We start from the raw sequence: 14,460 nt of genomic DNA on the forward strand, positions 1-14,460 counted from the left end.
AAAAAAAAGAAAAACTGTGACTAGTTAATTGAAAAGGTTCTTTCTTTCTTTCTTTCACTCTCTCTCTCTCTCTCCCTCCCTCCTTTCCTATTATAATTAAATTTAAACAAGAGAATTTGGGATCTCCATCATCCCAACTCTTCTTTTCAGAACAGAAGCTTTTTTTAAAAAATTGTTTTATATCAAAACAGAGGACCTTTAAGATATTTCTGAGTAAGAATCAGATATTTGTATCAAGCAAGAATTTGTACTACAATGAAAATAGTTTCTTCTGTGTCTAACACAGAGGAAAAGTACTGCAAATTTATTTTGCTAAGTCTTTGAAACCTCTTATTTTCCAAAAAAAAACCCACAAAAAGTCTCCCAAAAAACTTCACAACAAGCTGATTGCATGGAAAATGCTGTTTTTACAAAAACTTAAGGCCAGTATACTATGTATTTAATTTTTACAAAAATAGCTGAACTTCACAATTCTCAGCTTGTCCATATTACCTAATGAGAATATTTGCCCATTCTACATCATTGCCATTAACCTGATTAAGGCCATGTCAGAATGCTCTGATCCTCATTAACATTGATTGTCATGAAAACACCTGTATTTTTTGCTTTTTTTTTACTTTGCTTGTTTTGCTTTTGTTTTTTACTGGCTGTTCCAGTATCCTGTCCATAAACTTGAAACTAGCTTTATGGCCTGATTTCAGAAATTGCAAGACCATCTAAAATGACACAGGAAAAGCCAAAGTGAAGTAATAGAATGATGGTGGATACCATTCTTCAAACCCCTTGTCACAATGAGATTGTCTGTCACATGCCCAAAGGTAGTTTGCTGAGACCCCACAAGGGATTATGGAAATAAATTCTTCAACATCTCAACCCACCCAGTGTCTTATTAATCACCACCATAAAGAGAGCTCTGCTTTGATCTTCCATCTCCCCCACCCCCATATCTTGGAAGAATATATTTTCACTTCTGACTTCTTCTCTGTAGACTTAGAAGAAAATGGAAGAATGGTATTTGAATTTATTTTTTTTTAATTTGTGATGCTGCAAATTTTTAATTTTTAATTTTTTTAATTTGTGATTTTATACCATGAGTGCAATAATTTGAAAGTCACAGAAAAATAAAAAAAAGTCAACAAAAGGCCAAGGAAAACTCAAAAAGTGCAAATCTGACAGTGACAATGTAGTGCTGGAAGGCAGATTCCAAGGTGAATTATTTAATTTCTGCAGTTTCCTTACTTGGAAGTAAGTCCAAGTAAGAGGACCTGGACAGAGTAGTTGATTTCACTGAAGAAAGACTGAAGTGAAGCCAGAATCCTTCTTTAATCAAAGATGGAGCATTATATTGTGCATACCTACTAAACTAGTCATTGTCGTACAATTCACAGGTGGGAAGAGTATCTATACAGCTCAAATTACCACAGTACTGTATTGCTCACCTATATGGTCTGCACCATCTGCTCTACGAGTGTCAATTTCCATACCAGAAAGTTTTCTGTCTAAATTTCCAACACTTCCAATAAGTTTTCTTCTAAAAATGCATCAGTCTACCACAGAGCCTCACATCTCCGTGGTGTCCCATTAGGTACAGATCTGGGCCAGTTGGAGGTTTTTTGGACATTGTGGCTGCCTCATTTAAAAGTCATATACCAGTCACCCATGCTGGGTTAGAAAATGAAATTTAATTCAGTGAGACAGAGGAGATTTCAGAAACTAGCTTCAAGTCTGATCAGGTTTTTAAATTTATAATTTAAGGTGTAGAATAAAATAGCTAGTTTAGATCATTTAAAGAAGTTTTATGAGCCTTTTGTACTCTTTACAATTTGGATTCATTTTAACAATTATAGTATTGGGATTTGCAGGCTGTACTGGTATTCTTTTTTTTTCCATTAGCATTTTTAAAATCTTATAAAATATTCTAGAATGTCACATTTCTAGAAAATACGTAGTATTTCTGTAATAAAAAATGGACTACGTAATATATTTTCTGAAATTATTTTGGCATTCCTGTTTAACTAATTTTTAGTTCTTAAATAACTTTTTCTTTTTTTACCAAAAAACTATCACCCATCATGTATTCATGCATATTGTAATTTTTTAAAAAATTTTTGATCATATACCCACATACACTTGCACAACATGCATTCCATTATACTTAAAATTTAGCATTCAGTACATCAATGCATCCATTTTCCCAACTCCTGTCAGCTGCAGTCATACTCCAAGATGGGATTCCTAAAACTGAATAAGGTGAGAAAAATACCTGTAAAGTCTATTAGAATTAAGTTATAAATCAATTAGATATGTTATGAATGTAATGAGCATGGATAGTAAGAAAAAGAATCTTGTCATAGATATTTGCTTACATGTGCATTAGCTATCCCTTTTGTTTTCAAAGCTTGCTTTCATTTAGATTGTATTGCTTGTCATTGTGCTAAAACAAGATACTGCAGTAAACAAAAAGGTATTTTAATGAAAACAGTAACTGGCCTACTAATTTTTCTCTCCCTTTTCCCCAGTCATTGCACTAAAGTTCACCAGAGAAATCTTTTTCTATGTAATTTGATCTTGGGCTGTCACCAGCAGGATAGTTTTCAAGATTTTAAATAGCATGCTTATTTCACAGGATTGCTTTATAAAATGAAACTGAGTGCCAATGTTCCCTTACCAATCAGAGAATGTAGTATGAAGGGCAAAACACTGTATGGTGTTTGAAATCACACATGGATAAAAAAGCAGGAACTTCCTATAACTAGAAATATAAAGACTCTTTGAGGCATTATATCAGAAATGTCACAATATTTTATTTTCTAGAAAAGTGATAAAAGACTGCAGGGGATGAAGAGAACTAAAATACTGTCCAGTGCAACATGGTTTAGCTCCAACTGGCAACTTAGCACCATGCAGCTGTCACTATTGTAGTTCAGACACAGTATTTCAGCAAGCCCCAAGGAGCATGCTGTTAAATTGTCCTATTGAAAGAGTTCACAGTTTATTGCTGTTTGCTGTAGACTTCAGAATTTTACACATTCTAAACCTGAACTCTGAATTATATTTATGAGAGCCAATAAATACTTTAGATAATGCTCAAACAAATTTACCTAATTTGTTTAGTGCTCAAAATTTTTTATCAAACTGTCAAGAATATATTTTTCTTTTGTACTTCTTAGAATTGGGATGTGGTTGATATATCTAGAGAACCTATCCCCAGCAGAATGGGACACTTGTCTTTAAAATAAGGAATTACTAGATCTCTTATGGACAAAGAGACACAGCTGATAGACTCACTTCCTGGCACACTCTTCAGACAACGGATGAATATTTGAACAGGATTAATATTTCATTTTCCCCTTTCTGAAGCAAAAGGCTCAGTAGGATGAGGAAATACCTCTTCTTCCTCTCAGCCCTTACTCTACTGATGTCATAGTCACACTTTCCCGAAAGCTTCCCCTAGAGGGCGAGCTCAATCGAAGCCTGAAAAAAGCCAAGTCCAATCAAGCTTTGAATATCTTCAGAGTTTGCACAACCTTTCCCAAAGCTTGGTTACCCTCAGTGTGAAAAAATATGTCCTTATATTTAACCAGAATTCCCATCCTGCTCGTTGTGGCTGCTGCCTCGTCCCCTCACTGTCCCCTCTGGGCACACTGGCTCTGCCTGCCCTAGGCTCCAGCAGCGAAGTGGAAGTTCTCCCAGCATCTCGTACAAGTTGTGCTAGTGCCTTCACCCTCTTGGGAGCCCTTGGCTGCACTGACTGCAGCATGGCATGGTCCATGTGGTCCTGGGGAGCCCAGAACTGAACACAGGACTGCAGGTCATCCTTCAGAAGGAGGGAAGGGACTATTCCTTCCTGGGTACTGGCTGCTCTCCCACCACGACAGCCAACTGTGCTGTCTGCCATCTTCACTGCTAATCAACAGCTTTAACCTCCAGCTACTGGGTCAACACAGAATGTAGAATATTCAGTATTGTATACCTATAGCATATATGCTCTATATTCATTATACTTTGTTTGATATTTAATTAGGTGAAAAAAAAAAAAAAAGTAGGCAAAGAAAAAACCAGTTTGTCAATTACTGAATGTTGTAGCACAAGGCTATGGCTCTGTAAGACTGCACAGTATCTGAGTGACCCAGTTTATGGTTGATCCCCTGCTCTTGGTGCACAAAGCTGCTTTTTGGGCTTCTGCTCTTCCCCTACTCTGTGCCTTTGAGTAGGATGTGGATTTAAGGACATCCAAAGAAAAAATTCTCCACTCCCTAATTTTAAGGAAAACAGAACCAGTCTTAATTGTTTGCAGGTCTGCAGGAGTCTTTCTATTGGATTGGAATCAAGATCTGTAAATTTAATAGGCATTTACCACAGATCTTCAGGCACGATCTGATATTAGGCTGTTACTAAATCAATCTGTTGTTCTTTGTTTATGCAAAACTTTGGAAGAAACTTGGATGAAAAACATGTATGGTTCATGCTCTGAAAAAAATAAAGGAGTTGTAGATTGTTTTGCTACTTGCCTTAGGCTTTCAAAAGAGTCTGTATTAAGTCTCTTCTATAGTCTAAAAAACAGTAAAACAGAAAAAAGATTCTAGTCAAAAGCATTAATGATGTACTGATCTTTAGAAATATTTCATGAAAGGTAACCGTGTCTAATAAAGAAATATTTCATAAAGAAAACTGTGTCTAATGGTTTTCAAGACTACTAATATTAGTCAAAAGTTTGGGGGGTTTTTGGAGTTTCTGTTTGTTTGTCTGTTTGTTTGCTTGGTTTTTGTTTTTGCATTTATTCTTGTGGGTTTTTCTGGGAGGGGGGAGGTTGTGGGTTTTTCTGTTTGTTTTGTTTGTTGACTTGTTGGGTTTTTTTTTGGTTTTTTGTTGATTTTGCTTTTGGTTTTGGTTCTGGATTCCCCCAGACCCATCAGATTATTTAATATTAACCAGAATTCTAAGATTTTTCTTTTAGTCTCAGTTTAATCCTGCTGAAAATATTTGCCACAATGCAGAAAAAGCTGGCATAGAAATAAATGCTTTTGTCAATAGTATAGTTTGATTTATACATGGAATAATCAGACCCATAGAGTCCAACGAGGTTGACTCATTCATATCAGCTGAGAATAGTCACACATCACTGGGAAGGCAGTCACAGATCAGTGTGTCATCATACATTGGGGGCAACAGACATAGAGTATGAGGAAATTAATTTAGACTGATGTTGTTTAACTTTGGTCATGAGACCTATCCTTGAAACACTATCTGTGCATGAAGGAGTAGCATCTGGTGTAGCCTACACACTATTGAAAAAAGAAAAGGAAATAACAGAATATACTAGGACTGAAGCTTTCGAGGAGCTGTCCAAGAAGGGCTGTGTACTTCAAAAGATATTCCAAACAGACAGCTTTTTGAAAGGAAATGCCTCACATGAGAATTAGAGCTAATAATTACTATACATTTAAGTTATTGAACATCCTATAAAAAGTAAAGTATTATTGCTTAAAATGTTGTTTTATTAATTCTTCTTAGCCTACCCAATTTCTCCAATTTCTTCTTAACATACATTAAATTTATTATATTTGCAATAAGGTCTAACATGGACTTCATAATTAGTCTTGTATGAATTAAGTTTTTTCTTTCCATGATCTCTGAAGTCTGGGATGAGCTGTTGTGCTTTATATATAAAAAATCATATATGATCCATTCTATGTTTGCCTTAGTATACTGTAATTTTATTTAATTATTCATTTATTTATTTACATAATAAACATTAACACTTAACATAATGCATAAATGTTAACTCTTAACATCTTGAAAGTGGCTGCTATTGTCCATTTCATCCAGTTAAAGAATTATAGTGACTACTAAACATGCTCCTTACATCCACTGCTGCATATACATCTGTAACAGAATAACACTGTACTGTGTCAATGTACTTATTCAGAATACCATCATCTTGGCCTGAGCTCTGTGTGTGTACTGGGCTTGTGTGGAAAGATTTTGGAAGTGAGGGACTGCAGAGGTGGCTCCTTGAGAAGATGCTGGAAGGTGCCCACATGTCCAGTAGAGCCAGGGCAGTTGCTGGCCAAGGCCGAGCCCATCAGGTGGTAGCGCCTCTGGGAAAACAACTGAGAAGGGAAAAAGAGACGCTGTGCAACAGCTATGGGAAGTGGGGTGAGAATATTTGAGGAACAGCCCTGTAGACACCAAGGTCAGTGAAGAAGGAGGGGCAAGAGGTGCTCCAGGCAGCTGAGATTCCCCTGCGGCCCATGGAGGAACCCCACGCTGGAGCAGGCGTGACCCTACGGGAAGTTCACACTGGAGCTGGCTCTGTAGCAGAACCTGTGAAGCTGTGGGGGATCCACACTGCAGTAGTTTGTGAAGAACTGCAGCACATGGCAAGGACCCAGTTTGGAAAATTTAAGGAGGACTGTATCCTGGAAGAGGAGAAGAGTATGAGAAGGAAGGAGTGGCAAAGATGTGTGATGAAGTCACTACAACTCACATTCCACATCCCTCTGTGCTGTCTGAGGGAGAAAGATGCAAGCTCATGGGTGAAACTGAGCCTGGGAAGAAGGCATCAGTCAGAGGAAGTTGTTTTAAGATTTGGGTTTATTTTTTGTATTCCTATTCTGATTTGATTGTTAATATAGTTTGAGTTTGTTTTGCCTGAAATGGTAATTGCTGAGTGATGTCCCTGTCCTTATCTCAATCTATGAGTTTTTGTCATTTTTTTTCCCCTCTGTCTGTTGAAGAAGTGAGTGATAAACAGACTTGATGGCACCTGGCATCCAGTCAAGGTCAACCCACTGCTATGTGCATGGGACTGTTGATGTTCCGAAGGTAAGTAAACAATAAAGTATTTTTAATCTATCCTTATATACACACCATTAAATCTATCCTTATATACACGCCGCACACATGAACTTCTAATTCTTGATAAATATATTGGTAGAATACTGTTCTACTTCAAAATATCTAGAATTCACTGTATCATCAGCAAAATGAGAAGAGAGATGAAGACCATCAACAAACAGAAAATAAAGGGGATTTATTACTTTCATGGGGGAAGAATTGTAAACAATGTTTTATATAGCATGCATTTGCCTTTTTGTTTATTTGATTATCTGTGAAGGAAACAATAACAAAAAGCTTCTGAGCCTTTAATCCTGAGCTTTGTAATTATAGATTTATCCTTCCATCATCACCTTTCCAGTAACTTCTGTAGGTCTGATACTTGCCAATCCCCCTTTCAAATGTAACAGACAAGATCTCTTACCTGCAATTAGGGTCTTGCTCAGCATCATGTTCTGTGTATAATTATTAGAAAGGTACCAGGGAAGGTCAAAAGATCTGCCTCTCAAATTATCTTCTTCCATGCTTAGTGACACAGAAAATGGAAAACGGTCAGATCTTTCTGGGTTTGCTGCTTGAGTCCTCAACAATGTAAAGTAGTTTCCTTCCACTGCTTACACTGAAGAGGGAAGCTACAATACTGAAAATTCATCATGAATCTGGACAATAGCAGTACCTGCTCATGCAGCTAACCAATTTTAGAATCACTTCAATAAGCAGAAGCTTTAGAGCTGGAGACAGAAGAGCAAAGCCCTTCACATCACGGGAATATAGAATCTGTAAAGTGTTTACTTAGAAGAATAATGAGATATTTTTATGTAGATAAATGGATTCAGAGAAAAGTTTGTACAGCCTATTTCCAAGAAGTTTAAAACTGACAGCAAAATTATAGGCAGTGCCTGTATAATCAGTGATACTATAGATGGTTTTAGAGACATGTAGACACATTCCTGGGTACGAGTCTCAAAGTCCAGGAAAGAGCATAAAAATTTCTTTGGAGATTGTCCTGTTAAGAAAAAGAAATGTTTTCTCTTCTTTTTTTAGGCAGATTCTTCACTCCTCACCCCCACCAACCTTCATCTACCTCTCCCCCCTCCCAACACACACAAGTTCCACACCCGAAGCAGAAAGAAATAGTCATTTCCTCTTCAATCTCCACCAATTTTCCTGACGTTGTAATTAAAGGGCTGACAGGGAAAGTGCAGTACTTGCTGTGAAATGAAATTGTTACACTAAAGAGAGTCCTAGACAGCTCAGTGATAAGATAATTTAGATGGCAAGGGAAAGCAGCTAACGTATATGTGGGTATAAATGACAAAGAGTGGAGATTCGAGCTTTTGAAAACGTGGTTCAGACATCTCATCTTGAGACTGTGGGGAAGAAGGTGCAGAGCTGTACTTTAAGCTTTCCTGCCAGTCATAGGTAGAAGCTGAGAGTTATTGAACAGGAACTGCATCTGAATGAGAAAGTAAGAGACAGCAGCAAATTGATGGCAGGGAAGTGTTAAAGCAGAACATTGTAGTGAGGGAAAAAACTAACAAGTAGAAAAACATGGTGGTTTCCTAAAGAAATACAAACCCAATTTTTATATATTCCTTTCAGATACAGCAAGGGATAATAAGAACACAGAAACTGAACTGTATGTATAAATGAACAATATCTTTAAATTTGTTTGTTTTAAGCAAAACAAGATGAATTATAACGAAATTACTTCAGGCTTTTTCTGAAAAGAGACCTAATATATAAAGCTATAAAACCTATTATATCTTCAGGAGAACTGGTGCATGAGGTGTTATATGTATAAAAGGAGAATATCAGAAGAAAGGAAATTTGCAAATTTCCTGCCAGTATAAACCATTTGCACTGCAGTGAAAGATAGAAATGCCAAGAAAATAATTGGAGGAAACTTTGAAGGCTTTGTAGGTCTGAATGAGAATCTAAACTAGGAAGTTTAAGCACTACAATGTCCATAATAAAGAATCTCCATTACTCTGACATTTCAAAAATATGAAAACCATGAAGAGGTTCATGGAAAGAGCTAATTTGAGTCACTGTGACATGTACTGCCCGAAAAGGCAGAAAGACCAGCAGCTTTATTTGTTTATTTCAAATAAAGGAGTCATATTGACAAGCTACTGGTATGTGAATTGACAGCAGTAATGAAAAGTTAGACTTAAGATATTCTAGAAAGTTACCACAGTAAATTAAATATTTCAAATAGTAAAAATGTTTATTTTAATTTGAATTTATTTTTTAATAATTTTTGATTTTTGATTTTAATTTGAAAATATACAGAACTGGATGACAGTTAAAAAACAAAATATATCTACAACACTCTAAAGCAAGTTCAAAAAAAATTGTAAGCTATTGCTTTTTTTATTATTTTTTCTTCCTTTTAATCAATATTTTAGTTTCATGTCTTTCCATGACCAGAATACCAGACCACCAGTTGTAGAATCAAATTAGTGTCTGAAGGAGTATCTTCTTTATATTACAGCCAAAGTAAGGACACACACATCTTGTAATAAAGCTTACTGCTGAGAGATTTTTCATTTATAATTTTGTAATACTAGGTTTGAACATGAGAATCTTCAAGGTCATGTCCAAGCTATGTATGCAGCTATTAAAAAATTTACCCTAATAAAAGATGCTTACAAAAATCACAATTGAATGATGGCCTGCTTATGAAATATAGCTAAATATCAGTTGTGTATACAAAGGATGGAGCAGTAACTGTGGGTGCATGTATGCTGCAAAAAATCAAGGCAGTTTCAGCTGAACATTCATAAAGAGCTGCTAGAAAACTGAAGGACTATTAATGAACTTTCATGCAGACAAGGTTAGTTTGATGTCCACAGGCTAATGAACAATGAAATGTTGAAGAAATCTGGAAATAAAGGATAAGTGAATTTCTGCCAAATAACTTTTTCTTGTTAAAGGAATAATGCTTGAAGACAGAAGGATTATTTGTTTCTTATGCTTCGTATCTATCATTTGATAATGGTTTCAATGTCAAATTTAGCGAAATAGATTCCAAAATGCAATCTGTGCCTAATATCTTTGCATTCTCACCCATCTTGCTTTTCTTCTTATCCTTTTTCAATTTTAAAGTCACCATTTTTCTTCTCATCTGACTGCTGAAATTCATTGTACTTACTTGTTTAGAGTATCTGCATTATTCCTTTGTTAATGAAGTGCAATAATCCTGAAATATTTCCTCATTATAGTTGATGGCATCAAATCAGATTACCTAACATAGCAACCGTTACCAAGAAAGTCAACATCTCAAACTATACAATACATGTTAGCATTGTTAAATGCTTTCTTTTATTTTATTTTAAAGACTCATCTAACCTCCCTCTTCAGAGGCAAGGTTTGGTATTTTTTCCCATGTAGTTATTTGTGATCTCTTAGCAATAAAAAGAGAACAATTTTGCTAAATGAAAGACTTAACAGTTCTCATGCTCTCAAACAATTCTTAGCAGCAGTCAAATGAGAGCAAAATCATGCTTTTTTGCTAGAGTGGCTCATTAATAAACAGAAATATGGGAAAAACTAATTTGTAAAGTGTTTTCTGTATTTATAAGCAAATTTAGATAGGTGTCTGGCATGGATTGTTCCGCACCTATAAACCAGCACCCATAAAGAAGATGGCAGAGAAGGACTTGATTAAGGAAAAAAACTTCCTTTATACTTGTCACTTTCAGTGCCTAAAAGTGATGGTCTTGCCTATTTTACTTTGTTAGAAGACTGTAAAATGTCCTAAATCTTGCCAGGACTGGCAAGAAAAATTCCTTCCTCTTCCTCTCCTGGATTTTAGTAATCTAATGAATTTTCTTTGAGGAATTTTAAAATTTTCCAGGTCACATGAATCGAAATAACCCCTTTTGTGCTGGTGCTCCTTCAGAGTTAATGCAAATTTCTCTGGACTGTGAATATGTACTTTACTGCTCTAAATACCACTTTCACTTTATTTTTGGGATATAAGGGGATTAGTTAAATTCATGTGACTCTCAAGTGTGCCAATCTCTCTAAGGCTTTATATGCCTTTTGGCACATCTTGAGGCAGCTAATGTATTAAATATGGTTAGCTAATACAAAGATGATTAAAGACTGTTTTGGAGCTTATAAAATTTTTTTTTAAATGTGTGTTTATGTAATAGTGGTTTAAAATCTCCACTTTCAATGTATGTGATATAGCAGTTTCAATTTGAGAGAAGTGTGAAAATTAATCACTATCTAAAATTATTTTTTCTCTGATGGAATATTTTTGCTGAAATAAAAAAGTAGAAAAAAGTACAGTCAAAACTTTAAAGAGAATAAGGAACTTCTGTGGCTACAGAAGGGTTTTTAAAAGAGCATTTAATAACCAGGTTTGTTGCCTCTCAAAGTTTTCTTTGCCAGTGATAAATTCCTAATGCCAGTGCATGAGAGAATATAGTGGTGGTCTTCCTTAACTATTAAATTTTATTTCAAGTTTTGTTTTGTTTCTTTTTTCATTAACTATGAGCTCTCATTCCACTACTTTCTCTATTCTAATAGTGACTATCTGAATCAACTGTGTTTTGAGGAATAAAAAAAAAGAAAACAATTTTTTCTTGTTACCTCTTAATATTATGAACATTGTGTAGTTACAGAAATATACAGAATTTTCCTTTTTCTATATAAACTCCCAGAAACTGTTTTCACAGTGGAAGGATGGGTAATCATAAAGCAAACACAAGGATTCTGTAACACTTACACAGACTTTCTACAGGCTTCAAAACCAAGGCCTAGTTACAAGTGCTCTGAAGTCAGAGAATACACTAGACTTCAGAATTCTTTGATTGCTTTTATATTTCCCAAGTCATTTTGGCAGTTAATTAAAAAGAAGATTCACATCTATTAACCAGAGATAATTGTGAACGGTCATGTCACAATCTTGGTCTTTCACAACATCTGGTATAAAGAAATAGTTGGAAAAATAGAAGTATTCAGTGACTTGGTTTTAAGTAAAAATTAGTCACTCTTCAAAGTTAGACCTATAGTTCTGGTTTTTGGGAATCTCTTGACTATGTCTTGAAAAGGTTCATCCTTACTCTTCTGTTATCTACAAGAGTTCTGACCACACTGTTCATCCTTCCAGAGTTTTTATTGTGTTGTAGCTGAAGAGCAACTCCAGTAGTTCCAAACCTGTGAATTGCCAAATTGTTATTGCTAAACAACCCAAGTTTTATCCTTTGGGCTGTTTTTCTCCCAGGATCTGTTTCTTCAAAACCCTTTTCCATTATTTCATGGTAGCCACAGCAGTTTGCTTGTGTCAGTAGCAGTGTGCTGTGCACTGTTAGAGCAATAGAATGTTCCAGGTGTTTATCTTAATATAATGCTTCCAGTACCTCTAACTATTTTGATACTGTTTTCTCCTACAAAGTGGTTGTATTGTGTTAATGTCAAAAGCATTTGAAGCATGACATGGGTCAGAAAGGTAATTCTATTTAATTTTTTTTTAATATTTAAAGGTAACCTATTTAATTTAGAGGGTAAAACAAATGTTTGTCTTGTGCATCTTTTCCATTCAGCTATGTCACCTTCTGCACACTGATTTTTATTTCTCAAAACCTTCCCACAATTCACTTGACATTTTTGATAATTACCCTCACAAGAATGAAAAGATATAACTGAAAATAAACAACAAAAATTAGGATTTAATCACAGTGTGGACAGACCCCTCAAAATCTAGGTTCACATTTCCAGGATCTAAAAAAATTAAAGAATTAATTTTATTATCATTAAAATTAATGGCATTTTTATTGTCAATCCCAAATGGAGCAAAATTTTCTCTGAGAACAACAAAAAAAATTTAAATTACCTGATCAACATTAAAAAAATTCAAGACAAGAAATTTTAAAAAAACTTTTAGTACTACACCATCAATATTTCTTGATATTTGTGACTCAGTTAAACAATTTGTTCCCTTATTACATAAATAGCTCTTAAAATATTTGTTATTTCATTTCTGTGAATAGAACTGCAGCAAGTACCTTACATCTTTAATGCTTATTCTAGTAGAGAAGAAATGTTGTGCTTATTCCAAAGATAGTTTTAGCATTTATCTACTTTTTAGTTACTTTCAGTATTTCTGTACTTCTGGTACAGATATCCAAATAACTCTCAAATATTTGTTTGTTATGAATATCTTCCCAAGAAAAGTGGTGGAAATTTCATCAGTAATATCACCCAAAATTACAAGAGCAAATGCTGTGTAAATGGCCCTTTACTAGCCAAATAAATACTTAATTTTTATAGGGAAAAATTTCAAAATATTTTGTACCACACTGCCTTTCTTTGAAAACCATTTTTAAAAATTGCTCAGACACTATTAGGAAGATTATTTTGCAATTTTACTATGAGAAAAACAATGCAAAGTATTAATTATTTCTAAAATTCTGAGTCAGATCATGAACCATTTTTTTCAGAAAAAAAACTTTTCTTTTTCACGCCTGATTTTTATGAGTTTCTCATTACAATCCTCTTTTCCTACATGAGAAAGTGTTTACAGACATTGTTTTGCTAATTTTCTCCACTTTTTAAAATTCAAACTCTTTTGTTTTAGAGTAGAAATTACTAACTAAACTTTTTATAATTATATTAATATTTTTACAAGAGATATTATTTTCCTCTGAAACAAATGTTATTTCACTACAGTGACCATACAGCAGCATCTAAAATACCACATTTCTTTCTCAATGCTACCAATAGGAAATAACAATTTTGTATCGAAATGGTAGTCAATTTTATATCAAATGCCTTTGTTTATTGTCAACAATATGGGCATAGAAATATAAACTACTCCACTGTCACATTTTAACTGTTCATTTAAATTTCAAAGAGATATAATACCAGTAATGTAGGTTTTCATATCAGAACAGAATTAAATAATGGTCCTGTCCTTTATTTTTCCCTGTTCTTTTTTGCTCTCCCAACTTTTCCAGAGGAATACATCCAAGATATCACTACCTTAACAGTTAATCAATTTTTAAGACTAATGGTTTTCATGTCTTTTTGTTAGAGGTTCCCCCTCCTTTTCCTCAAGCAGCTGCTGTTTTCTCTGAACCATAGCAACCAGTCAAGCAAGCAGAATAAGCAGCTCCCTGAGAAAACACCAACTCTGCTCCATAGGTGATCTCGTGAAGAGAGCCTCATAGCAACCACTCCTGGCCTCCACTACTGGGCTTATAAATATGATTTCTCATCAATGAGGAGTATTATCAGGAAGGGAAATGATACCAGCAGCTGTATCAGCACTTGTCTGTGGTCTGCAAGTAGAGAGAGCTGAAAAAATTCTTTCAGTGGTCATCTGTGTATTCTGGATCCCAGTGCCATGACAGTAATTATTTTTGTGTTAGGAAGAGGCCAGCGTGTAGTTGCAGAGAACTTTGGAAAAGGCTGCACACTGGGAGAGGGTAGCCTGAATGGGCTCCTTTACTTGGGTATCTCCCAGCTGGTGTTGCAGCAGCCTAGCAGAAATCCTAGGCAGGGGTTAGCAATAGTTACCTCACCTGAATTGGCACCACAAGACATTTCCCTATGTCTTCCACAATGTCCTGGGGAGGACCTTGCTTTAGTTCCACATTTTCCATT

The sequence above is a fragment of the Parus major genome, chromosome 4, assembly GCF_001522545.3.
Source record: "Parus major isolate Abel chromosome 4, Parus_major1.1, whole genome shotgun sequence".
Taxonomy (NCBI): Eukaryota; Metazoa; Chordata; class Aves; order Passeriformes; family Paridae; genus Parus; species Parus major.